The 27,346-nt window shown below is 36.7% G+C and overlaps 1 long non-coding RNA gene across 1 annotated transcript in view; it reads left to right on the top strand.

Moving 5' to 3' along the window:
* Positions 1-27,346, top strand: part of LOC135080784 (uncharacterized) — a 161,517-nt gene that overhangs the window by 128,292 nt on the left and 5,879 nt on the right. Inside the window, exon 3 of the long non-coding RNA XR_010259078.1 lies at positions 1,800-1,834. This is a non-coding gene — a long non-coding RNA (uncharacterized LOC135080784). The remainder of the gene's footprint in view (positions 1-1,799; positions 1,835-27,346) is intronic.

Here is a 27,346-nt window from a genome sequence, read left to right on the forward strand (position 1 = left end):
GAAATATTTAAAAACCGTTTCAGATAACACTTGGAACGCGCACAATATGTCACTTCCATCTTCCTACCTCCGTGCAAATAATTTTTATTTCGCATCGAAAATACGGTATTCCGAATAAATCATTTGGTGACGGCGTCAAAACGTCGCTATGAGCGCTTATTGTGAGAGTGGGTTCATTCGAATTTGAACCTTCATCTCTGGTGGGAGAGTGCATTCGTCTTTCGAGTGGTACAGTCGCTAAGGAAGTGGCTTAGAATTTTAGTTTCCAAAATTCTATCTCACGAAGATCTGAGTTTCGATTTTAGTACCTCTGAACTCTACAGGTAGTATGAATATATCTATAGTGAAAGAGCATGCGTTTTTTACTTAACTCGTTACAATACCTTAAAGGTTGTACGGGCGGCGGCAGTTGTTGTAAAGCACTGCTTCCGTGCCCGGGATATGCGGTCAGGAAGGGAACTAACTCCCTAGTGAGCCTAGAGTCTCTATTCCCTAAGACAGTAATGCCCGTTTTCACCATCAATCCCTAATTTTAAAGTGACCCCTTTGACCTCGTTGTTCATAGATTTTACTGAAACTTTGGCCGTCTCTACTTTTTCAAATAATCTTCCAAAACTCAAGTAAAATAGGCTCACATTTTAACTTAGAATATCAGTTCGTTTCGTTCGGTCGTTTCAGCCAAATGACGTCCACTGCTGGACAAAGGCCTCCCCCAAGGTTTTCCACAATGATAGGTCCTGCGCTGCCCGTCGGTCCACCTAGTAGGAGGCATGCCCACGCTACGTCTTTCAGCCCTATCAGACCCCAGATTAATTAAATCGTTTTCAAAAGTTAACAGAAATAATACCAAACAAGTTTCAACCGTTTCACATGTTAAGCACTTTTCTCGCTGATCATCCGCGGATTTATGCTGAGATCTAGCGTGCGTTTCATTGGCTGGTAATGAGATTCCGCCATAATACCGGGTGAAATACGGCCGACTGACGGAGTGGCGACTGAATATTTCAGGTCTGCTGATGAAGCAGAGGAATCATTTTTTTAATGGGACGTGTGTCGTGATTGCGATCGTCTTTTATTCTGTGGCATGCTTACAAAGACTACTAACGCCCGTATGAGGTCTCACAGTACTCGTACATTACTATGATGTCTCACAGTGCTCGTACATTACTATGAGGTCGCACAGTGCTCGTGGACGCACAGGGTCCCAAAACCTAAAACCTAAAAACACAGAGCTCTGTGCGTTTGCAAGCACGCATTGTTTGTGAATACGGGTATTATGGGGCATTTGAATAACACAATCCATATGCGCATTCCAAACTCGCAATTTTTTGACAGAAAAAACGTAAATGTTAACTAACTAGTACTTTGAACGTAGAAATCATGGACAAAGAAATTATCGGAGAAAAGAAAACCGTAGGTCACAGGAAATCGAAACTAATCTTGTGTGTGTTTATTGAATTATAATATTGCGACTGTCTGTATTTAACTGAATTTACGCTTGATTTTTTATCAAGTATGAGTGAAAATAGAGTTCTTGATATTCATAATATTCAAACATTAACTCCGAACATCAACGAGAATGTTTTTTGGAATCGTTCTCAATTTGCGAACACGAGTGTTACTCTTTTACTGTTATTAAATACTAAATATTGCTATTATTTTCACGCCCAATCTTATTTTTTACGGTACAGATTCAGACTCATATTCGCTGTTTCATTATACAAAGGCAGCCGGTGCTTATGCAAACTGTATTGTGCTTATTTTGTTTTTATATCTAATTCAGTCCTCCTTTGTTTCAGGATATTAAAACTATGAATCATCCTAATGCAGAAATGTAAGTGCCTGTGTTCCGCCAATATGACAACGACATTATTAATGCTATGCAAATCTTTTTCATTTTATTTTATAGCTTTTTTTGTTGTTAATGAGCTGTTGTGTGCAATATAGAGCCTTTAAACTTATTAAACGACATCTACTGGAGTTCTTTTGCGTAGTTAGGCCACCTATTACTACAGGGTGTTAGGTAAATGGGTATAATAATATGAGCCGACACTAGCCCATGTTAACATATTGTTTTATGCATAACAAGGCATGTATTTGACCACAATCGCATGGGTATATAAATGGTATGGTGAAGTCAGAAAATTGATATCTTCATTTTAATTATTTTAATTTTCATACAAATCGGATTTTATAAAGTTTATTTTGTGCGTCTTTGTATTTTATCTTCCTAGGATGGAATCCCTATTTTTCATCAACTCATACAGATTTGTTTGCTGTTTTTATTCAATCAAGATTCAATTTGACGCAGATGAGTACAAAGGTTTTAACTCACAACATGGTCGAAATTGAGACAAAAATAAATTGTAAGCAATAGGTAATAATAAGCAAGCAGTAGGTAGAACTTTAAATACTTCAATAATCCGTAATCTTTTCATCTACTTCTCAATCGTATTTTGGAATTTATTTTTCAAAAATTTATGAATGAATTCACTTTTGAAAATTTTGCTAACAACACACTTTACAAAAGTTAGCGCTGTACCAAGAATAAGATCAAATTCCTTAAACCTTAATTTTCTCTTCAATCGTCAATTACACGTCTTAGCAACACGCTACAACCCTTCCAAATGTAGACGTCAGTCAACGTCCAAAGGCTGTCGCAGCTCGATCCATTACGGCGACCACACCAGGGCCCTCTCAGCCGTGATGGGGTAGCCGAGCGAGTAAATTCGGCAGTTCCCACTTCCCACTTCCCAGTCCGACATAGTTAAATGGAGGATAGGATTTAATATGGTTAGTGTGAAGTGAAGGACGAATCCTTCATCTGCTTCTGGTAGATTAGGAAAGGTGTGCTCCTTCAAGGAGACATGCCCGTTTTCATCATCAATACCTATTTTTTAAGTGAACCCTATGAAAACAAATTCCTGTTAAGTGTTACCATAGGGGAAACTTAAAAATTAGGGATTGATGGTGAAAACTGGAATTAAAATTTCATGATGATAACTGTTAAAATACTGCATCTGATTGTGGTAAACTAGAAAAGTCCTATTAGTGTAGACTGGCGCCCGTATTCACAAACATTACTATGAGGTCTCACAGTGCGCGTGGACGCACAAGGTGACACACGAACCACTACACAGAGCTCTTTTCAACGCTGCGCGTTTGATTTGCTGCTTCACTTAAGCAAGCATCGCGTCGTTTGGAATACGGGCGTTAATGAAGTTATGATCTACAAAAAAGTGAATGAAATGCAAAAATTTATTTACTGAAAATAAGCTTTTCAAAAAGCACTTTCACACTTAACTAGAAACAAAATAATGTAAGCGAATTAAATAAAAATACGTACACCTACCATATTTTACACCAAAACCAAAGGACTAACGATTTTTAAATCGCCGATACGAATCCGAAACTAATTTTTCAATAAATCATTTAAGCTTAATCGCTTGAACACAGCGCCAATTTTCCTAAAACAAAAATAGCAAAGCTTTCAATAAATCCAGCCTCCAATGAAATACAGTTTGATAGAGGATCAAAATATTTGTGTTTCCAAACACAGAATGATAAACCCCATGGGAATTGTTTTCTCTTAACCTTTATTGTGGTTTTAATAAAATACTGGAAACAATTTTGTAACAATGGGCAATGTGTATTGACTATTGATCATTGTAAAATCTTTGATAGTTTATTATTAATTTTCCTGAATCAAAAGAATAGCTATTGCCTATTAAACATTTACACAGCTATGGTAGAGTTTGCTGTAACGATTTATTTCAGCATTTTCCAAACGATTATTGTGAAATAATAATTATGCACTTATAAGAAAGAGTCCTCGTAAAATTGTATTTATTTTTGTTGTAAACAATTGTTATTTTCACTAAAATACTAACTAGGTGTCTATAAAGTACTAGAAACTAATGATGTCCATTGGATAACTATTCCTAACAAAATAATAGAAAGGAAAATAATAGGTAGGTAAATCCAAATGCCTTACCTGGACTTACCTAACCTGAAAATCACTGATCAACAATTATTTTTACCCTCCGTACCCTACCTAGAAATCGAGTCTTATAATTGTGTCATTGTTTGTATTAACAACATTGGTTAAAACTGAATGCCGTTTCGAATAATCACCCAAATTCTGTAACTCACATCCATAACTACAGATAATCTCTATAACCTGTCATGTAATCCCTACACGTACAGGCGACGTCACTACACACACTGTGGCATCTTATACAGTTACAATAGGTGCTATTTTGCAGCAAAACTGTTCAGTCTGATGAGCTACCGACTGTACGAATGAACAAAAGTACAGGCGGTACGAACCGCAACTAATTTCTCTAATTAAGCCCGCCCGAGGCGTATAAGTAATTCCGACAGTTTTTGCGGTCTCAATCTGTTTGGGCAGACCTTTGTACGATGGCGCGGGGACTGAGATATCTAGGGTAGGAACCCTTTTGTTTGGACCTGCGTTGGGTGAGATAGTTAGGTGAATGTGTTATTGATGTGATTATTACACAAAAATCATGACCTAGGCCATAGATGCGCGCCACGACAAACTTTTATCGCAACTTTTATCGATTTGACGCCTAAAATTATCGATACAATTTTAACACGGCACGCATCCTAGCCCAGCTGATGTGAAAGTCTATATTATGAGAACTAGAGATTCCCCGCTTGACTATACAAGCAATTTCTTCAATCTTTATTATACAATATACTTAATCACGTCGGTAAAAACAGAAATGAAAATCAAATACTGACATTACTCGAAATCCCAGGCTTATAAATGTAGCAGATTTCCGATGAAAAATTCAAAAACAAAAGTATTCACGCCATGCACGTCCAAGGTTTAAAATAAAATGATCGTCAGCTTTCGATGAAATATAAAGAAAAAACACAGTTAAAACTTTGCAACGAATATTAAAAACTCAATACTTTCTTGCCATGTATTTAATAGTGGACTAATTTATGATAGCACGAGAATAATAAAGCTTTTGTATTTTATTGAGATGGTAGAAACTAGATATTTTCAGACAACTGCTGTGCGTAGAATAAGTTTGACATATTGACAGGTGTTTAGAATATTATTAGCAGGTACATATACGAGTATGTTAAAAGTGCCTTTCTTTAGACTGCAGTATTATTATCTTGTTATTCAGAAAGCGTTTACCTACAAGACGTAAATATACAACAATACCGCCGATGCCATAAACTTCTAAATATTAATTATAAATTTGTATTTAGGTACATACACAAGAGGTATTGATTGTACGTACATTGCCTATATTGATAGCTACACGTTGGGCGCCATATTACAATAAAGAAATAGTTTAGCACCAAGAAAAAGGACATAAAAATGCTGTAAACTTACATAAAAAACCTGTTAAAGTTAGAATAAAATTATATAAGAAGTTTACCAGCAGTTAGTCCTTCACCCGTATTTTAGACCATAGCATAACCTTGGTTTGGTTTTCTTCAAAATACCTACTAACAAAGTAATAGGTGACGAGTAAACGGCTCTACGTAACGAAATCTCCCTTCTAGTATATTGTTGTCATTCTGTTATCTCCTCTAAACACACCAAACTTAATACAAATCTGGTCGAAAGTCGCAAACACTATTCCTTTACCTTTCATCTGCCAGGTTCTCATTAGTTAGACGTCGGTTGTATTCTATTTATTTACTTAATACAATTGCTTCCACAAAAGGCAGCGCTCAAAGCAAACGATGTTAGTTCGCGATTGGTACGAGTTAGGAACGAATAACGTTCTCATGAGTGATTTTGTACTATAACTATTAGGCCTGTAGAAAGCAGGGAATGAAAATGAGTTGACTTGAGTCTGTTCATGGAAAATCTTTCTTTTTAAAAGAAAGTTAAAGCTTTTATCTTAAACTAGCTTTCCGCCCGCGGCTTCGCCCGCGTTGAATTTTATCTGTCACAGAAAAACTTTATCGCGCGCGTCCCTGTTTCAAAAACCGGGATAAAAACTATCCTATGTCCTTTCCCGGGACTCAAACTATCTTATACCAAATTTCATCAAAATCGGTTCAGTGGTTTAGGCGTGAAAGCAAGACAGACAGACAGATAGACAGATTTACTTTCGCATTTATAATATTAGTATAGAGTATAGATTACCTCATTGTTGGCAGGTTTATTTGCATCATGATAGTTATGGTTTGGCCAAACCAACGCGAGCCTGTGTGCGCGATGGCGATGGCGATCCTAATGATTTTTACTGATCGCCATCGCGCACGCAGACTACACGCGTTGGTTTGGCCAAATCTTTAGGATCCAGTGATGCATTATCCCGTAAAACTGGACTGTCGTGTTAGCACAATAGTAATTACAAATTCGAACTAATCGGTTTTTGCGGGACACTCCAAACGGGATGTCCGTGTCTACTAAACAACTCCTAGCAACGGGTTATATACTGAGATCAAACAATTATAAACGTAATAGAGCGGATAGTTTCTACGTAATTCATTAACCACTACTCACTAATTGGCATTCGTTGGAAAATTCAAACTAGTTCTTTGATATTGATTAAAGCGAAAAAAGGCTAATGGCATTTACAAGTTAAACTGTATTTGAATAAATAATACCTAGCAATTGGTGATCACGTAGTTTCATGGAAAATTGTTTTGTGTACTTTTGCGGTTGAAACAGTAGTTAGATTGTTTAGGGTTTTCAACGGCAATTTCATAACAATAAAACAAGCCCAAATAATACAGAAATGAACGCTAAATCCACTAGGTGGACCGACGATCTGGTGAAGGTCGCGAGAGGTGCCTGGATGCGGGCGGCGCAGGACCGTTCTTTGTGGAAATACTTGAGGGAAGCCTTTGTCCAGCAGTGGACGTCATTCGGCTAAAACAAACAAACGAACACTAAAGTAAGCCTTGACGCAGACCACCGATTCTTTGTTGGCCGATAGTTGGACCCAATTTTAATTTGTATGAAGAATCGGCCGATACCAAATTGTGTAATGTGCGCACTTTCATATATCTCCATACCGATCAACAGCCCGATCCGACTATCGGCCAACTTAAAATCGGTGGTCTGAGCCTAGGCTAAGAACGCTGTCTTGAAAACAAAATTAGATTCCCTACGATGCATGTATTTAGGAAATTGATAGGGAATCTTTACAAGTGTGTCACAGCTGTGGATTTAATCTGTTAGGTAGATCCAAAGACCTCCCCTCCAATAACCAAGGTCTCAATCTCTCCAAATCTCCTATAAATTAAACCCTATCTTCTAAACTATCATGTAGGAAATTGAACGAACCGCTTCCAAGTTGGCCCACATCACCGTAGCTGGATTTTATGGCAGTGCCACGTTCTCTCGATATTCTTTGTTATAAAACAGTAATGGCACAATAAAAGTTTAACGACGCAGGTCGCGGTCTTCTAATACAGTTTCCCAGGATGAAATCTTAGTCGATTCCGGACCAAAATGATCAGTTTCTCTTTACTTTCAGTTGGAGATGTTCATGTAGTTTCCAAGAGGTCGTAAAACAAAAGGTCGTTTCAGACGTTCTTTAGTAGCCAGAAAAGCTTTTGGTTTTAAAAATCCGCAACTAATGGCATACTTTTATGAAATTGCTAAAAGATTAACAATGAACAAACAAATAGGTATGATGATATTAAATAAATATCCTTGGACATTTTACACTGCGCCGCTTATTTTGGGGCAAAATAAGCAAAACTTGTAGTATGGGTACTAGACAACGGATATAAACATACTTAAAATGTATTGGCCAAATACTTTTGCTTGAAACTTATTTCAGCAATGTTCTAACTACAAAGTTATACTGTAGGTAACTTATCTCAGAATGAGCTCAAACTGAAAGTTTGTCTGTATTGATCTCAGACAAAACTGACACAAGCAGAAATGAAAGGAAGCTCTCAAACGTTAGATAGCGTTAACAAAAAGTACTAAGCTCCTGAAATGTTTGATGAATACGTGAATATTTTTTATTTGATGTCTAATATATTTGACTCGTCGTCTCTCTACTATACTTTTTATATTCTTCAATTAAGTAGGACGTTGTCATTGAAGAAACATGCCTTCTAATCAACTTTCAGCTCAAAAATATACCTACTACAAAACTTATTTACCTCTCGCTTGGACCGAAACACACTAATTTGATGTTATATGAAGCAAATTTTCTATTGACATAATACAAGTTTGAGTATTCATGTCTTAATTAAGTTAACAGCCCATCATATTATGGCGACAACTCAAAAGACACCAAGTATAGATGCACGTCATTACTTCCCAAATGTATGATATTTTCTCAACTCCGCAAATTGGTCGTTTCTTCCATAGTCATTTTGGATGTAAATTGGCAATTTGGGAAACACGACGATTTTCCGAATAACTGGTGTTATTGGTAATATATTCACCTGATCAATATTCAATAGATCAGAAATCAGCGTTCTGTAGGGCCGATAGCTGCGAGTTTGTCATTATTAATAATGTATATTAATTGTATTGGCTGGTGCGTAAGGGGATTAATTGCTTTTGTGTTAATTGGCCCATGATTTGTTCATGATAGGCATGATTAAAATTATGTCATCGGTCTTAGCAGAAATACGTACCTATTATAGTCATACGGGCACTCTAGAGTAGTATAGGATATTAGGTACTTAGGTAACAAGTCTCCTTTATTATATTTATCTAATTCCTTTATTAGCTTTTTACTCAAATGGATGGTAGATAATGATAAACACAGGAATTAAACATCGAACAAATTATTATGTTCAAACTATTATGTCTATTTATCCTTTCTACTTAGTCTATTTCTAGATGAAAAAGTGATTAATAACGAACAATTATATTAGGTATGTAAATTATGAAAGGGATTGGAAAGGGCACATAATTAATATCGAAATTTATTTAACTAAAATGACTGCATTAATTAAATTTGAAATCAATGGAAATGTTATCTTTCCAAACTAGTTATTAGTGATATAATTTATAATGTCTTTGAAGTGCATTTTATAATATTTATCGTTTGAATATTCAAATAACCGTGTGAACTATGCTAAATATAAAGCGACACTCAAATTGAATTAACCTCGATCCAAATTAGTGAAACGATCAGAAATTAGTCTAGCAGATAACGGCCGCGAATTTTTTAGTAATTAATTTGAAAAAAGCTTTGCGATTTAATAAATTATTAGACTCAAATTAATTTCGTGGGGGTATTTCTTACTTAGTTTACATTTTGTTGCCAAATACATTAGAACCTTTTTGCAGGACAGCTTGAAATGATTAAAATATGCAATGTTTTTGCTTTATAGAAAAAGTTCGTTTCAGCCACATGACGTCCACTGCTGGACAAAGGTCTCCTCGAAAGCTTTCCATAACAACCGGTCCTACGCTGCCCATATCCAGGTTCTTACTGCAACCTTCACCAGATCGTCAATCCACCTAGTGGGAGGCCTGCCCATGCTACGTCTTCCGGCCCGTGGTGGCCACTCGAGAACTTTCCTGCCCCAACGGCCATCGTCTCTACGAGCTATGTACCCCGCCCACTGCCACTTGATTTTAGCAATAGAAAAAATAAAAAATGAAAATCGCTCTCTTGTTGACTTTAATATTACTTCAGCCCAGACCTATAAAACGTCTACAAATACCAATAAAACCCTCTATTTCACGAAAGCAAAATTAAAAGCATTTCCACATTAATATTTATGTGGAATACGTGTAATCTATTCATCCATAGTAACGACTGAGGGTACAAGAAACTCGGTGCTGGTTTGCTTATTAAATTTTCATGTTTTCTTATAAATAATATAGAGGAACCATCCCAGGTCTGCCCGAGTGCGCACAATGGCGAAGTTTGGGAGAGAAATAAATTTGAATAACAAAAAATACTGAGTGACAGAGCAAGATTAATGCATGATCATTTACATGCTTGAAGGTTTAATGTAACCTTCTGAGAATCAAATATGTAAAGCTATTGTTGCTTGGACAACAGTTAAACTTCTAACGTAAATACCGGTAGGTATAATCAAATCAAATGTAATAAACCTTTAATTTTTCTTCAACACCACTTTACGCAATCTTACAGGAACGCGTTTAGACATTTTCCTGTATACTAAATTTTAATGTAGACACTTGGGTGAAAATAATAAACCTAAATCTTCTCGCTTTTTACGTAAATAATTAAGGGCACAAAGTTTTTTTCCAAATTTATGGGACTTATTAAACCTCCTACGTCTCAGAGCAAGGCTTTGAAAAGTTGTCACATATTTTGCAAGTAAGCCTCACTCCCGAGTTTTTCTTCATTTAAATTCTCAATTGCCATTCTCGACCTAAGAAATTTCCTCTTGGCGTTAAGTTTTCATAACCGAACTGGGAATCCGTGAAATATCGTTTCTAATACTCAAGCAACTACATAACTCTGGAAACTTCTCTGATGTCTTTCTTTGAATTCGGGAAAAATGTATTTCGTTGAGCTGAAATATGAATCCCCCAACTTGTCATACCTAAAAGCTTCGTTCTATTTTGTACTTTTACACAAGTTTTAGAATCCGTGTTTTAATGGTATCTCTTTCTAAATTACGAGTACAATAATGGTTGGTTTTATCTAGCTAGGTATTATTCTTATGACCAAAGCATCCAATTGAAGTGAATGCCAAAAGTATGATAAATATGAGATGATAAACCATTTTTGGTTAGGGTCTCAGAATCATCATTAGAGTGGGTTAGATAACAAACCAATGTGATTACCATGAGTTTAAGTTAGGTGTGCTCGCTAGTGAGTGCGTCAAACAATTCTTGAAGATTTTAGTTCTTGAAAGTAGCTGCTAGGGGCGCTGTACAATCTGACATACATTTGATGTAATTTTTTACGCAGTCGCTAGCGAGCACACTTAATGTAAGCTCATGGTAAGCACACTGATCCCTTGTATTTCATTGTAAATCATTAAAATGGTTAATAGGCAATCAACAAGCAGAATGAAGCTTTCTGTACATTCAAACACAGGCGGAGTTTAGCAATAAGTATCAGTGTATTGAAAATACATAATTATTGACATTTGAACATCGAGTCAATAGCACAGTGAACAGCGTTTTGGGCCTGCATGGCTCTAAGCAAGTTCCACGTATAAATGATCGAAGCTCAAAGAGAAAAGTCTTATATTTAATCAGAAAATAAACCGCACTAACCATGACTAGTAACTTTGTTGCCGAATCAAGTGACTGAAGTGTTTTCAGTAAAGCGACTTTAAGCACTTAACTTTTCAGTAAGCACCTTCATTCTTGTCATAAAAATCTCAAGACGCTGGTTGTGTTAGGGCCTTCGCCCACGGCGACTTTTTGTAGTCATGCTGTCGCGCGTTTCGTAAACGAAGTCGCATTTGCAACGCACTACAGAAGTGATGCCAACGCGCTACTATCGCGTTACAGCAGCGCGACTGTATCGATGAAAACGCGCGACCGTGTCAGACGACATCGGTTAGAGAACGGAGGGAGGGTTGCTGAATTGCGTTTGCATCGCGACAGAAACGCGACAGTACTGCGTTTGCATCGCGACAAAAGCGCGTTTAAATGGGTGAGGGCACACAACTAGCGACCGCATTGTCCGCATTGACCGCAACTGTATCGATGCGAACGCGCATCAGAATCGGTACAAAAAGTCGCCGTGGGCGAGGGGCCTTAGTCATAAAAATTTTGCTATTTTCAAGATAAGTAAGTAGGTACGTCAAAAATATTTTCGCAGCGTCAATCTGTAAAGATTTTTCTTTTAGATAAATCTCGAGTGAGGTTTTAGAAATCACTCAGATTCAAGTGCTAGATAGAGATATCAAAGAGAAAACAATTTGGGAGAGTGAAGCGAAAATTCTTTGAACACGATGATCAAAAGGACGTTAGTTTACGTAAGAAACCGAGGAAAGTGTAGAATAAATAGTTTTAAGTGCCGGTTTGAAGTGGTTACCGTGCAGGTGCCGAGTGTGAGGTTTGTATGTAATATAAAGTTTACGATTGGACGTGCGAACGTTTATTCAATGAAAGAACTAAAAATGGATTAAGTTATTTTAAACTTCAAGCAATGCACTATATTCAAGAGATAAACCACAGTATAAGTAAGTAGTTTAAACTAGAGATTTTGCTTTGAAAGTAGAGATTTTGCTGTGCCTATTTCATTCTTTTTTTATGGATTAGGTTGTAACAAGAAAAGAAGTGAAAACACAACCTTGGTAAGACTCGCCAAGAGTAATTATATGCTAAAAGAACATGTTTTAATCACACGCATACAGATTACGTTTCAGAACATTATAAAACATAAATTTAGAGGCACGAAGTGTAATCACTCTGACAAAATATTGAATTTATTTTAATCGAATTTTTTACCTGACTCCCTAAAAAAGCTAAGTTAATCTCAAATTCAGCTTAGCTCTCAAAAAAACGTTCCGCGCTGTGGGCGTATTGATGTCATTCATTTCACAATCACTTCACGTCGTGGAACGACACCGTAAACATCAAAGTCAGCAGTGTAAAGGACCTTTAAAATCAAAGCTCGGCGATCGAGCACATCGTGTATTAGGCCCGGTTTCCACCGAGTCAGAGAAATGTGGAGACGAGAGATGTGCAGCGAAGCTAGCAGCCTATTTCCACCAAAGCGGAGCGGAGAAGAGAGAAGCGGTGCGGAGACGAGAGGAGATGTGTTAGCTGAGGGCTGAGTGTAAGTTTATATTAAACGCGCTCACTAGTAAGCGCGTAAAAAAATGTCATTAAATGTTTGACGGATTATACAGTGCCCCTGGCGGTGCGCGGTGAGCTAGCACGCTCACTAGTGAGTGCGTTTGATGTAAACACACACTAAGCCCTCTGTGCGTAGCTGTCAGCTATCAGTCTATTGATATCTATGAAACACCGCACAGCTCCGCAAATTTTGCTGTCAAATTCTATAGAAAAAATAAATTCTCCTGACACTTCTCCGCTAGATCCATTTCCAACGAAGCGGAGTGGAGTTGAGATACGAAAATAGTAGAATCTTATTGTTTATTCAAAAAACTTCCCTGCTCCGCTCAGCACCGCTCCGCCTTGGTGAAATCCGGTCTTTACGGCTGCTCAAAAAGATGTTCGCAGGAAAGGTCGAACGGACTGTGCTCAAACAGAAAGGCTTTGGCATAAATCCGTTTATTACAAGCCCGCCCAAACCCCGGGAGGGCATAATCTGGGACTTAGGTTATAGTGCTCTTACGATAAATATGCTTTGGGTCTATGCGTTTGGTGATGTGCATCAGCTGGTGGGACTTCGAAGAGACGTAGAGTTTAGTAGAAGCCTGGTTTAGTAATATGGTTAGTTACACTTAATATTTTGTGAAGTTAGAGCGCCCGTATTCACAAACATTACTATGAGCTCTCACAGCGCGCGTGGACGCACAGGCGACACATGAACCAATGCCAGAGCGCTATTCAACGCTGTGCGTTCGATTTGCTGCTTCACTTAAGCAAGCATTGTTTGTGAATACGGGCGTAAATTCTTAAGTTATCTAGTGAGTGTCCAATGCAAAACTTCTCTACAATACAATTTTGTATCAACTTTTTTTTTATTGCTTTATCAATGAATAGTTAATTGAGTTGGCAGACAAGTGCTGTCAATACGGAGTCATGTTTTGACAGCTTATAATAAGTATGCTAATGTACGTTGGTGTCAACAACTATGTCGCGGAAGTAAGTGATTGTAATAATCATGTAATATTATGTGCTACGGTATGTACGAGTTTAATAACATCTCATTCTGAGCCTAGTGAATTTTTGCTCTATTTTACTAAACTAAATTTTCCAGACATCTCTCAATAGGCGGACCAAAAAATCGTACATGTCATGAGTGAAGGGTGTGTGTGTTTTATGCCAAAAAGGCTAAAGGCTCAAGCACTGTTCATTTGCTGTAAAATCCTCCGTGACGTGTCTCGGAGTAGTAGACTGGAAGCGTCCCGGCTATTTCATTGAAATTCAAGTGGCACATAAAAGGAACGTAAATTTGGGGCACTAATGTCCGGGCAGCCCGTCGTTGTTTGAAAGAGGGGATAGGTTTAGTAACGATTTTACGGGCACCCGAATTATTCCCTCTTTAGTGGGTGTTAGCTGACTTTATAACGTTTTTGAGCTGATTTACGAATACGGTTTTATTTACTCGATTCCGAATGTTTGGTTTTGATTCTTTTTATGGAGCCGTGAACGTGTTTAGGAGTTGAATTGAGACCTTTTGATGTGATCGTTTTTGTCGGTTTAAAAATGTTGCGACAGCTTTTTTTAAAGTAATATTGTGAGAGTACTAAATATACCACAGTTAAAATCAGTCATCACTATAAATTGGTGTTAATTACTACAGTAAGGCTGGGTTGCTGCATCATCTTACTTTAACTAAAACAAACGTCAAACTTGTGTATGTAAATGTTAACTCCATACAAAAAACACCGGTTATGGTTAAAGTGGCAGTTAAAGTAAGGTGAAGTGCTGGCTTCAACTCAGCCTAATAGGTACTTATCCAGCACTCACCATGCTACGAGTAGGTATACATGCTACGTTGGAAATGTATGGATAAAAAAAAAATTTACCTATTTGTAATTAGTAGGATTATCTGTTTGTTAATAAATATAAGCACGTCCCAACGATGCCACACATTGAAATCAACATTGTACAACATAAATCTTGATGGCCACTGAAAAATCGTCTCCAAAAGCATTCTGCGGGTAGAACAAAAGCCTTCGAAACAAAGGACGGCCACTACAATAAAGAGATCCTCTCCTTACCTTTTATTGTTGCCTAACCTTTTTCCGTTCATCCACTTTCATTTAATAACCTCTTTGCAAACGTAAAGCTGGATTTTATGACCGAGATAGACCTTTGAGGCATTTAGTTACAAACTAAGTTGAGTCCACAACGAAGAAGGTCCACTTGAATAGCGTTTAGCCTTTACTTTGTATTAAAATGTTATTGCAATAGTGCAAAGGTCTTTATACAGGCTGGCCAAGTAGGTGGCGTTCAAAGCTAAAATTTAGATTCCTTACACCAAGGTGTGTATCTAAATCACCCCCATGTATGTTCTACGATTTTGCTTAGTTTAGGAGATAAAGCAATTTTTTTTATGCATCACTTAACTATCACCTATGGTTGGTTTTTACATGCTTACGCTAGAGAAACTTCCAAAGTGATATTTTTTTTAAAACCAACCATAAGTGAGGATAAGGATAAATCACAAAATTATTTCTATCTCCTAAACTAAGCAAAATCGTAAAACATACATGGGGGTGATTTAGATACACCTTGATGTGAGGAATCTAAATTTTAGCTTTGAACGTCAACTGCCTGGTCACCCTGTATAGATTTCGCACGCAGGTCGGCCGAAGTAAGGACAATCTGTTTAAGTAGGGATTCTTGGATGATCAAACTTGGAGTGCAAGTGTGGTTTTGTTCCCCAGTCGACGAAGCACATGATGTCGTGTCGTGCCCAAACAACTGCACGCAGGAAGATTTAATGAATGCTACTGGCAACGCCACCCAGGCAAACTTGGCGGCGCACTGTAGCGGACGAGGCGAAGAAGATCGGCAAGACCTGGAGCGAGATCAAGCGAGAAGCTCAACACCGAACGAGATGGAGGACTGTTGTGGACGCCCTCTGCCCCATCTAGGGGACATAGGACCATAAGTCAAGTCACTGGCAACGCCACTCTTGTAGCGTAGTTTTACGCTGACACTGTGTAGGTTTACTGTGGACACGGCAAGAAGAAGACTATAGGTCTAGTCCAGTGCTTAACTCAGTGGATGCCTGAGGTATGGGACCGGCACGGGTAGGTGTTTCTTGTTACGTCAAATGTCAGCGAGACTTCAGATTTGTGTGCTTTGTCTCGGAATTCCTGGCAATAAGTGGTGACTGAGTTTGTTCCGGCGTTTCTTCTCAGCACTTGCCATAATGTTTGTCTCGAAGCGCTGGTAGGGCCCAAAAGATAAGGAGACATGTAAAGCGCCCCATAAGGGCTACCTTTTCTTTTTTTATTATTTTCTATTGACGTTCATAAGTGCCACTTGTGGTCTAAACTGAATAAATATTTTTGATTTTGATTTTTGATTTTGATTTTCATATGTCAAAATCACCCCTCCCGTGCCTTCCCTTACCGCAGGCTCTAACTGGGTTAAGCCCTAGACCTAGTTTTTAATAATACAAAATAAATTGCAATCAATCACTTTATCAGTAAGTGGTGAAATATGTTCTAGGAGATTTTTTGTTTTGAGATCATTCGCGCGGACGTTCGTGATACAAGGTGTATTCCTAAACACTTCAGCTTTCATGTGATCATCATCATCATCATTTTAGCCACAGGACATCCACTGTTGGATATAGGCCTAGGATCTGTTTATCATTATTATCATTAGGTACTATGAGGTCTCACAGTGCGCGTGGATGCACAGGATCACACATGAACCAATCGCAGAGCTCTAATTCAACGCTGTGCGTTCGATTTGCTGCTTCACTTACCTAAGCAAGCATGGTTTGTGAATTCGGGTGTGTAGCTCCCAGTAAGTGCCCACCCTTTAAAATGACACCAAATTGCACTGATATTATTTCTCATAAAACCTCGAATGAGGCAACTATTTCACACGGGCTTAGAAAGAGTTCGCACGTAATTTTGGACTTTAAAGGAGAGAAATGTAGTTCATTTGAGAAATCGTTTTAAAATGTGTGCTCGAAAATTCATTACGTTGAAGCGTGACCGCTCTGAAACGTGTAGACGACAGCACGACAGAGAGAAGAGTATAAATTTGTATTCCAAAATAGCTCTTATTGCCAATACATTAAATACTGTAGCATTTAGCTCGTATTAACAATGCGCTAGCTCATGCTCTAAAACTATCCACTTACAAAAGTATTTTAAAAAGCAGGACTCAAGCAAAATTTATCATATTATTATCATAACTCACTTCACACAAGAAGTAGGTGGTGAGTTAGACGATAAAATATTATTGAACATTTAATCATCATCATCATCATCATCATCATTTCAGCCATAGGACGTCACTGCTGAATACTGAATAAAGGCCTTTTTTGCGTCAAGAAAATGTATTGAAATGCATAAAGTATGCCGGTGCGGGGGTTGCGGTAGACCTCCTCCAATGATTTCCATGTTGATCGATTGCCTGCGTCCAGCGCATTAAAGCGCCTTTAAGTAAATTAATAAACAAATATTAAAGTTAAGCGTCTGAAAAATCTTTTTACTTAACACTTATTTACTATGTACCTACTTCTTTACTACACCGTGTATACGCAGTACTTTCTTTCAATTAACTTTTTGATATCACGCAATCTCTTGCCTCTCTTAAAAAGAAAAGTATACATTCTTATTCAAGACTAGCTTCATTTAGAAACACCAGTGCTAAGCCGGCAGTCCCTAGGTTTTAATTAAAATAATTTCGCCCGGTGAAAATAATGACACGATTCAAATAAGTTATGAAATATAAACTGTGCGTATTGTGTAAATGACGTGGCAAATTATGATTTGCTGGAGCACGACAGATTCTGTGAAATACTAGTAATTGGATAGTTGACACTAAATAACTACCTGCCCTATTCGAGCTGTCAAAATATAAAATTCAACTCTAACGTCCGTATTTACAAACATTACTATGAGGTCTCACAGTACGCGTGGACGTACAGGGTGACAAACGAACCAATCACAGAGCTCTATTTAACTCTGTGCAGTAGGTACTCTGATTTGCTGCTTCTCTTAAAAGCAAAGCATCGTTTGTGAAGGGGCGATAGATTTTGTATTAAGAGGATTAAAGTTACTTGTTGGCCAAATAAATTGAAACCATAAAGTTACGAAAATTAAACTATACAATTTTTTTTGAAAAGTCATGTTTCTCCAAAAATAGACAATAATTCATACTGATGACGACTTAGGTATTATGCATTACCTACGAAACTACCACACAGTATGAAAAAGATAGGTGTTGCATCTACTACAATAACTCTTTTGATGTAGTTTGGAATGAAGAAGGGGATAGTTAAATAATAGAACAGGATTGCATGAAATTATGTATCAACATGCTGCAGTTTAAAATTGACTAAAGATTAGCAATAGTACTCAAGCGAGCACAATGTTATGTCCACGCAAACCACGGCTCAAGTAAACAGAAGCTCACAATTACCGCTGCATCACCCCAAATCTTCTTAATCCGTTTTTAAATTAGAATCGATTCAACTCCCGAAATAACACGAATTTCAATTGTGCTACATCGCCATCGTTGATTTATTCGAGTCGAAAACATTTAGTATTTTCGTGACCCGAAGGTAAATGTAATTCTCTCCGCTGACAACCGTTCCTCCCGATTGAGATTAAAAAACTTTTCTACGGGGCCTTTGGCGAGGAAAAAAATATTAATGAAATTTTCAGAAAGCCACCGATGACCGAATGGAAGGAACTTCATCAAAGTATTTCTCTGTTGCGGATAGGCAATTAAGAAATTCAATTTTCAGTAAGTTCCCACTTCCCACTTTTCAGTATCTGGCGGGTTGATTAATCCGACTTCAAAGGACGTGGGTATTGCGTTTTGTTTTTGCTTTGTCATCGTGTGTGACCGATTTATTTGGGGCGGATCTGGTAGCATTTTATCACATTTATTCCCGTCCGTTTTTTGGCGTTAAGTCCGCAGTTCTTTGCGGTTTTAGTGTCTTTGAGCTGGTAGGCTTATTTTTTATTTTAACCACATATTCGTATATTCCTTTGCGAAAGGTTAATTTTATTTATATCAGATTTAAGATGCGAGCTTTACATTTTCCCAATTATTGCTGTGATAATTACTGGAATTAAATAAATATTATTTCGTATTTTTTAAGTAACCTTTAGAACCGTAGAACCTTTAGTAACCTTCATTAGATTTCGTTTAAAAAAGGTCTACTGAAGTCTGGATTAAAATCTAAACATAGCATTAAACATTATTATTTGCTATTCAAATGGTTAAATACTATTAGGTATTCCACTAGACAAACAGACCTACTTAATAGAGAATCCTTCCTTTTATTAAATAAAAATTCTAATAACTCATATAATAAAACAACGACCCAATCCACTTCTTTATAAATAACACACACTTCATTGTAAGCCGGCGTCATCCAAAATCAACAGGAACACAACACAAAAAATAAGCAAAAGAGTGTGTATTCTTGTGCAAAACGTAGGCCTACGTATAAGTGAAGCATAATTGAAACTGCATGATTTATACCCCATCCCCGTTCCCGAGAAGGGTTCAAGAAGGGGGGGTGCGGTGAATTATTGCCTTTTAAATTCTTTTTTTCTTTGTTATCGTTGCTTTTTTCACGATAAAGGAGATTACACCATTTATCAACGGGTGACCGGCCAAATTGGCGGCAAGATATCACTGGGTATATTGCAAATACAACGTTGAGGAATTTTTTATGCTTTTTTTCTTTTCTGACTGTATACTGGGTCCTTTTAGCCTGTTTGAGTAACGGGATTTCTCCCATGTACATTTGTCATCATCATCATCATCATTTCAGCCAGAGGACGTCCACTGTTGAACAAAGGCGTCCCCCAATGATTTCCATAATGACCGGTTGGTAGCTTAAGTACTATATATACGTCATAAATATACAGATGAAGTGAAGAAGATGGGTTTGTTGGTAGAATAATTTGACTATCCATAGTAGACCACCGCTAAAAACTTTGCCGAAATATTGAAGTTCATTTCCAATACAGAAATTGCCTTACTATTAACAATTTAATTTAAATCAGCGACCATAAAAGTAAAAAAAACAAAATATCAAAGGGAGGCTGACAATAGTGACCGAGTTCCTTGCGCTGCTTCTTCTCAGCACTGGCCCATTTCTTGTCCCGAAGCAGTGGTAGGGTTAATACGGGGACGAGTAAAAGTGCTTTTTAAAAGCCTATTTGTAAAAATAAATTAGTTTTATGAGTTTTTATCAAGCTCAGGGCACACAAAAGAAGTAGATACTCTGTGCTCGGTCTACTATATGGGAACCCTATCAATATCTAGCGTAGGTTTATATCCTAGTGCCGGATTACGTAACGCATTGAAGGACAAGTATACAGTCTACAGAAAATACGACAATTTAACGCAAAATCGTTCTTATCACAAGTACCTAAACGTCACAGTATTAAGCTTTCTGTGACGTCGTCTGTACTCTGTACGTCAGCAAATACTCCAGGGCTTTGTAAAAAGTGAAGTTGACATGATTGATGGCGTTCAGAAAAAGTACTATTCGGTGAAGTGGCACATTTTTCTCACAAGACCTTGTATTCATATTTCAATTGTTAAGTGGGCTAGCTTGAATTCTAGACTTATCGCTTCATTAAGAGGCATTTTATAAGCACCCTCTAACGTTTTCTTAATTGGGTGTTTTTATAATTCCTAAATGCGAATTCTTTCTATTTTATGTTTATAAAATTTTAAAAGCTTAAATTGTGAGACTGTAAATGCGAATAAATTTTAATAAACTAATTTAAAAGAGAATTTAATAAATATTTTTTTAAGTAGGACATTTGAAGATCACATATAGAACACATTGTAGGACGACTGTCTGCCCTATGACGAAATGATACGAGTGAATTATAACTCGTAGATTTATCACTATTAAAATCATGGAAGCTACTGAGTGCTAAATCGTAATGTTAATACGTCTAAAACAACTTGCATACGAATTGTGTAGTTTACTTGACTAACTGTACCATCGGTACAAATATTAAAGAAATAGGGGTAGGTGAAGATTTTCTACCGCACCCAAAGAATGCTGACGCGCTCGCGCACAGTTGACCCGCGACCGTGATTCATGCCAGTTGATCGAATCGTGTCGGTGTAAGACCGTTATTTTAGCTTAGTTTTCAAAGGTTTTTAAATAGTTATTTTAAATGTTAAGAATTTGTGAGAATTTATTTAAAACTGTGTTGATAAGTAGGTCGAATGACTCATTCGGAATATAAGGTCTAAATATTTGGTAAGTAGTTTAATTTTAAAATTATCGGATTACGGGATTTATTGCAACAATATCTATTTTAACGGTAATAATAGTTACGTGAAGTGATAATTTTATAGTAAAAATGCAACATAATAGTTTAAAATATTATATAGTTTAATTTTAAGTAATTAAGCGGGTCTTTTTTTGTAGCTACGCTCTTAGTAGCTTTTAATGGATTAGATCAGGACAGTATGCGTCCTAATTAAGAAAGAATTAATCTAAAATCAGCAGACTGCTAAAATTGTTGGTCATTATTGACAACGCAGGTATAGGAAGGAAAAGTAATTTGATTTCAAACATAGGTATGTAGTTCCGATCATCCATTATAAGTAAGGGGTTTCATATAAGTCTATTTGCGTCTATTGAATAATGTACTATAACATAGGAAAATGAGTGGATCTTTGTAAGAAGAAAGACACATGTCAGCCTCATACATTTCTCTCTAATCATCTCTTATACTCCTTTAATATACAGAAAACATTAAACTTAGTTAAGTATACTCGCGAACATTGTAATACTTCCTTATATTGAATTCCAAATGTTATTTGCAAGGCGAAAATTGACTTAACTGCGCCTTTGTAACGCCCGAAACTGTAACAGCGGCCTGTAACAAAGTTCCGCGCAATTGAAGACCTTATTGCATTGTGTTAAGGTAAAATAAATACAGGATTCTGTATAAATTTATGCTAGGAATTTTTGCTTCGTTTTCTTATGAGAAAAGCTCATTACTAAAACAAATCTGCGTTCTGGTTTGTTTTTATTTCATCAACGAGATATCAGAGGAGATTTTTTCCATATACAAGATCTTCTTTTTGATTTATTAAGTAGGCTCTTATTTTTCCATTAACGGCGATATTATTATTGGCATGTAAAAATGTAAAGCTTCAAGTATTAACATTGAAATACTGTCGTAAGCGCAATTGCTTCTTATGTCTCCTGCCTATGTCTAGTCATTGAAGAAAAAATTGTCAATTTAAATGTTTTTCAGTAACTTATTAGTAGGGATGCTTATTAAATGCGATGAGAAGATACATTGTCAAATGCCTTTATAAAATTAAATTCACAAAATTGATTCATTACTAGGCCTTTAAAGGGCACATTCACACGCCTCAACCCTACCACTGCTTGAGACAATATGGGCCAGTGCTGAGAAGCAGCGCCAGAAACTCAGTGACTATCTAAATTATCTAACTTACATTACTCGAAATGATTAATTAGTCATACAATAATTTTACAAACACAGACGCGGGCATATAGTGTTATTTCTTTGCTTACAATAATAGAGCCTCGAATAAATTACCAATTAATTATGTATGTGCGTCAGTACAGTTGGACGCAAAAAGGGCAGAAAGTTTAGAATTTAAATCCTCGATTTTCTCTGTTCGCAGATAAAATCTGAATAGTCAGTTGTCTGCAAAAAAGAGTCTAGAGAGTTCGTAAATAGTATCGATGAAATACGAAAAAGTTTCTCGAGTTGCAAATTGACGATGGAAACTGATATTTTTTGATATGACTTGTCACTGTCATTCGCTACGTCACAATAATTGGACGCTTATTATTATTTATTGAAATATTTGGAAAAGACGAATAAGTTTTAAGAGCTAACCACCTAATTTTAACGGTAACTATGACGATGACCGGTGCTTTTTGTATGGAGTTTGACAGATTTTTGACGTTTGTCAAAGTTACAGTAATATGGTGCAACCCAGCCTTAGTTGGCAAATAAAATTTACTTCCATTTCTAATTTGTTTTGTATAAAATAAATGTCTCATATTTTTAGTTTCTACACAAAACAAAATGCCATGCATTTTATTGTCCAATTATGTTCCTTGAGCTTTATATTTTTAGCATTACTGCAGAGCTGAAAGTGCCTTAATTTTTCCACACAACTGTATTTCCCTTATGTAGATTATGGACGGAAACGTTATTATTTTGCCGCTGCTTGAGTGTGAAGGAAACAAAATGGCTTCCCCGGGTTTTTATGTAAAGCTTTGCTCGTTCACATCTACATAATAATGAAATTAAAAGTTATTTTTTACTATACTGTATAATATACAAGTGTTATGATAATGATGACTTTATTAAGGGAAACACATGTTATTAGAGATTCGTAATAATGCGCGTAGTGAAACTGTGGTATATGAAAATAGAGCTTATATTAAATTAAAATATAGCTTGATCTTGCTCGAGTTTTCAACCTATTTTATAAATGTTTAAGGAAGTCGAAGTTCAATATCTTTTAAACAGCATCCTCATGGGTCTTAGAGAGATACCAAAGTCGGAGCCACGCCTAGTTTCTTTGTAATAAATAAAATCTAATACAGTAAGAAGAATAAATGCATATTTTATCCTTTACTAGTGACAGACAAGTTGACAAACGTTAAGATCAAAGGGAGGGAATCGAATGAGCTGTATACCATCCTAATTCCCGTTAGATGTTTTTTGTACTAGCTACTTTGTAACCAAGATCAAATCTCACCCAAAGTGTATAATTACGTTGTATAATGTAGCAAACTTAACCACAAAACCTTGGGCCTATATGAATTTCGAAAAACTGGCAGGTTTTTATCTCTACAATGCGATGATTCCGTATCTTTATATTTATTTTCTTTGCTGCAAAGTTACGCAATACAAACACAAAACCGGTGCACATTAGAAAAACAAACGTTTGTTCTGAACACATTAAGTTCATTAAATGTAGAAAAATTAAGTAATAGTCACGTAAACCGTAAAAGTTGGCAAACAAACGGTGGCGAACTGATCGTAAGAAAGCGCCGGGTCAGGTTTCGATGTCGATAGTCGATAAATATTCATTACCGGTAGTGTGGCCAGAATAAATGCATATTTAGGAACAAGACAATCATTAAAAACTACATTGAACTTATTTCTCCTTTTCTTTTTTTTCTTGAAATTTTGTAATACCTACGAGACCAAGCTGTGGAAAATTTTCAAAAATATTTAAGGAATAATAACGAAAGGAAAGGAATAAAAATGGATGGACAAAGTGGACCGACGACCTCATAAAGGTAGCAGGGAATCGCTGGATGCAGGCCGCCAACCAATTACCAACCGGTCATTGTGAAAATCATTGGGGGAGGCCTATATGCAACAGTGGACGACAGACGTCCTATGGCTGATGATGATGATGATGATGATTATAAGATGACACAAGTTATTCACGAGATTCTTGCAGCAAAAAAGAGAACGGAAGAGTGAAACAAAACTGTCACGATGTCTTTTTAGAAATTACCTTACAAAACAAAAGCCGTAACGTAACATCCCGTGATCGTGTTAATTAAAAACCACACAATATGACACAGTTCCGATGACAATCAACATAGCTGCATTCCATTACTTCCCTTAATTACAAAAGTTGGTCACCTACGTTGACACCACACCGGTCGGAACCGGTCCAATCCGGATGCGTGACTCTGTTTACATCTGTTCACATCTCATTTGGACGCTCGTAAATTTTAGAGTTGATAATGAACCACTATTAACTGTGATTATGCGTCTGTTTGGACGTTTCGAAAGTCGACTGGTTTTTGAACTTGCCCTTTGATGCATTTATTGAGGAACTACGGTGAATTTTGTTAATAGAGTATAATAGTAATGCGGTTAATAAACATGGTAAATGATGGTATAAGTGACAATACTTACCGATTGCGTAGAGTCCATAAGATTATGTATCAAAATTTGTTTAGTAGGTCGAGTTACCTTGTTTTTGCGACTAGCCCTTCCCAAATGAACATTGAGCAGAGTTACGTTAATAGAAAATAAATAAAATCAATTTATTGTCTCTTTTTTTTGCAATGCTAAGATCAGTAGGTATATCAAGCCTAACACTGTGGCATATATAAAGCTTTAATTTTCATTTTGCAGCCAAAATATGAAGTCAAACTTGATGCGAACAGTACTGTAGTTATCGTCCTAAAGGATGGTAGGCGGGCACTTCAACGTTAATCCCCGACGCAGACAAACTGCGCTATTTACCGTATCACCATACATCACACCATAAACACCGCCAGTCTCATATTCATTACCACAACCCTTTGTTCCGCCAAGCAGATGCGTGCCCTAAGTGAAAATCTCGCAAAAATACGCACTGCCATAAACCAAGGGCGAAAATGGCTGCGGAGTCGATCCGAGGATCGCGTCATACATTATTCCGCCCGGACCTCTGTTATGGAAATTTGGGCCACGTGTTGTCCACTCTGTAAGGACACGAGTCTTGGTTTTGGCAGTTTTACTGACTAGTGGATCCACAAGGTCCGTTTACGGTATCTTTGAATATAAATAGATGCAGGGCAAGGAATTCCTCGTTGTGGATAAAATAACCTAATCTTATTCGATTCATAGATAGAATTTTACTAAATCTGTAGCTCTTCTCATTATAAGTTTCATAAAAATTTCATCCATTTCTTCTACTTAAGTATCTAAAGAGTATATCGTTCGTTTTAGCTAAATGACGTCCACTGCTGGCCAAGAGCATCCTCCAAGAATTTCCACAATGACAGAAAAATCTTTAAAACTCCCTTTGTAGCCTGATTACAAAAATAAATCGTTGATCTAATTCTCACTTCAGTTGTGCTAGTGATCCCAATTAGTGCTGATTCGATTTGCTTTTCTACGAAGTTAAAACCCTATTCGGGAATAAACACTAATTACTTTAGAGTAAGGGAACTCGTCGTTTTACCAAACTATATTTCAGGAATAAGTCTAATCCGGGAGTAAATCACAACATCGCTGAAATTCACGGGGAAAACAAGCTATCCGAGATTATTTTAATGGCGGCTACATTTTGAGAGTTGATACCATTATAGTCTGACAAAATTAAGTCTAAACCTAAAAGTAAAATATTTATACTTGATGATATATGTTCTAGTTCGGTATTGATATAACCGTCCATTATTAACTTAATTAGCAAAACATACCCAAGATATTACCAGCTACTTCTGTCCAAAAATCTTGTTATTAGAACGAGAAATCAAATATTATGAAGGAACTACCCAGAAAAGAAATAAGTAACTAACTAAGATCTGAGTGAACTTTACACATAACCTACTTTGCAAGGGTTCGGAATGTCACAAGTTCGCAACCCTATCAACACTGCATATACCTACCCAAATACCTGGTCTGTCAACCCCGGGTCACATGCCGGGTAAATTCCATAGACTAGTGAAGTCAAAAATACGGCTCTCTATTATTGAAGATTCATGCAATTTCTGTTTATTAACTGTCAGTGGCACTGTCTATTAGGGCAGTCTCAAAAAATTGTGCATATCATCCAATATGGGCACATCTCGAAATGTGTCAATTTTGCTCGAAATAAAAGGATGTCAGTTCTGGACACAAGCACGTCAATTATTTGGGTCTAAAAACAGTTTTCCTCTGTGTACGTACATTTAGTAAGAGATGTTTTGGGATTCCCCAATATTACTAACCTGGGTAAGTTCCGAATTATGTAAGCTAGCAAGAAAGAATTAATAGTCAAATAATTGAAGATAACAACCTCATAGCATAAATAAAACGAGGTAGTTGATTTTGTAAATGTATTGCTTGCAGTAACTTTGTTGGTAAATGATTTCCCTGATCTCTGCCACCTTAATAAATTTCATACATAATCGCAGTAGTAGCTTTTTAATATTTAACAGAAAATATCGCGCAATAACTCATTAAAATGGCCATCCAATGAATATGGATACAGGAACATCCATTATAAGGGTTCGAGTACACTAGATGAGCGGGCGGAGCCGAAAGATTTGTTTGACTAAACCCCGTCGTAAGCTGAGAGAAAATACGATTATTTCCTCCTTGTTTACGATGGACCCTTAAAGTTTCGTTTGGGACGCTTTCAAATTAGTTTGAGCTAAAACGGGTTGTATTTTTCAGAAAAATGTTTTAGTAGAGAAAATAAAATCAGTTTTCATTGAATATTTCGCAAAATTTGGATTTTTTAGAACTTGCAAATACGTTATTCTTATTGGATAAGAATATTCATGTTCATGTTATTTAGAAATAGTAGATTTAAATTGTTGGGTATTATGTTTTTTATAAACTTTGCAAAATAATGATGTTTGTATGCCAATGATAGTTTTAACATACATTTTGACGCAATAATTTACGTGTACGAGTACCTGCTACTGGACTTTTATCAATATTAGGCTCCACCCAATGTTTTCCACCAACTTAAATGTTTTCTTTAAGGCACTCCATGACCCGAAATCAGCTATACCTTATAAGAAGACGCCCAAAGCTGTATTAAAATGTAAAAGTTTTATTGATTATTGTTGTTTTAATTAGATAAGATAAGATAAATTTATTGAAC

Source organism: Ostrinia nubilalis, chromosome 18, assembly GCF_963855985.1.
Source record: "Ostrinia nubilalis chromosome 18, ilOstNubi1.1, whole genome shotgun sequence".
NCBI lineage: Eukaryota > Metazoa > Arthropoda > Insecta > Lepidoptera > Crambidae > Ostrinia > Ostrinia nubilalis.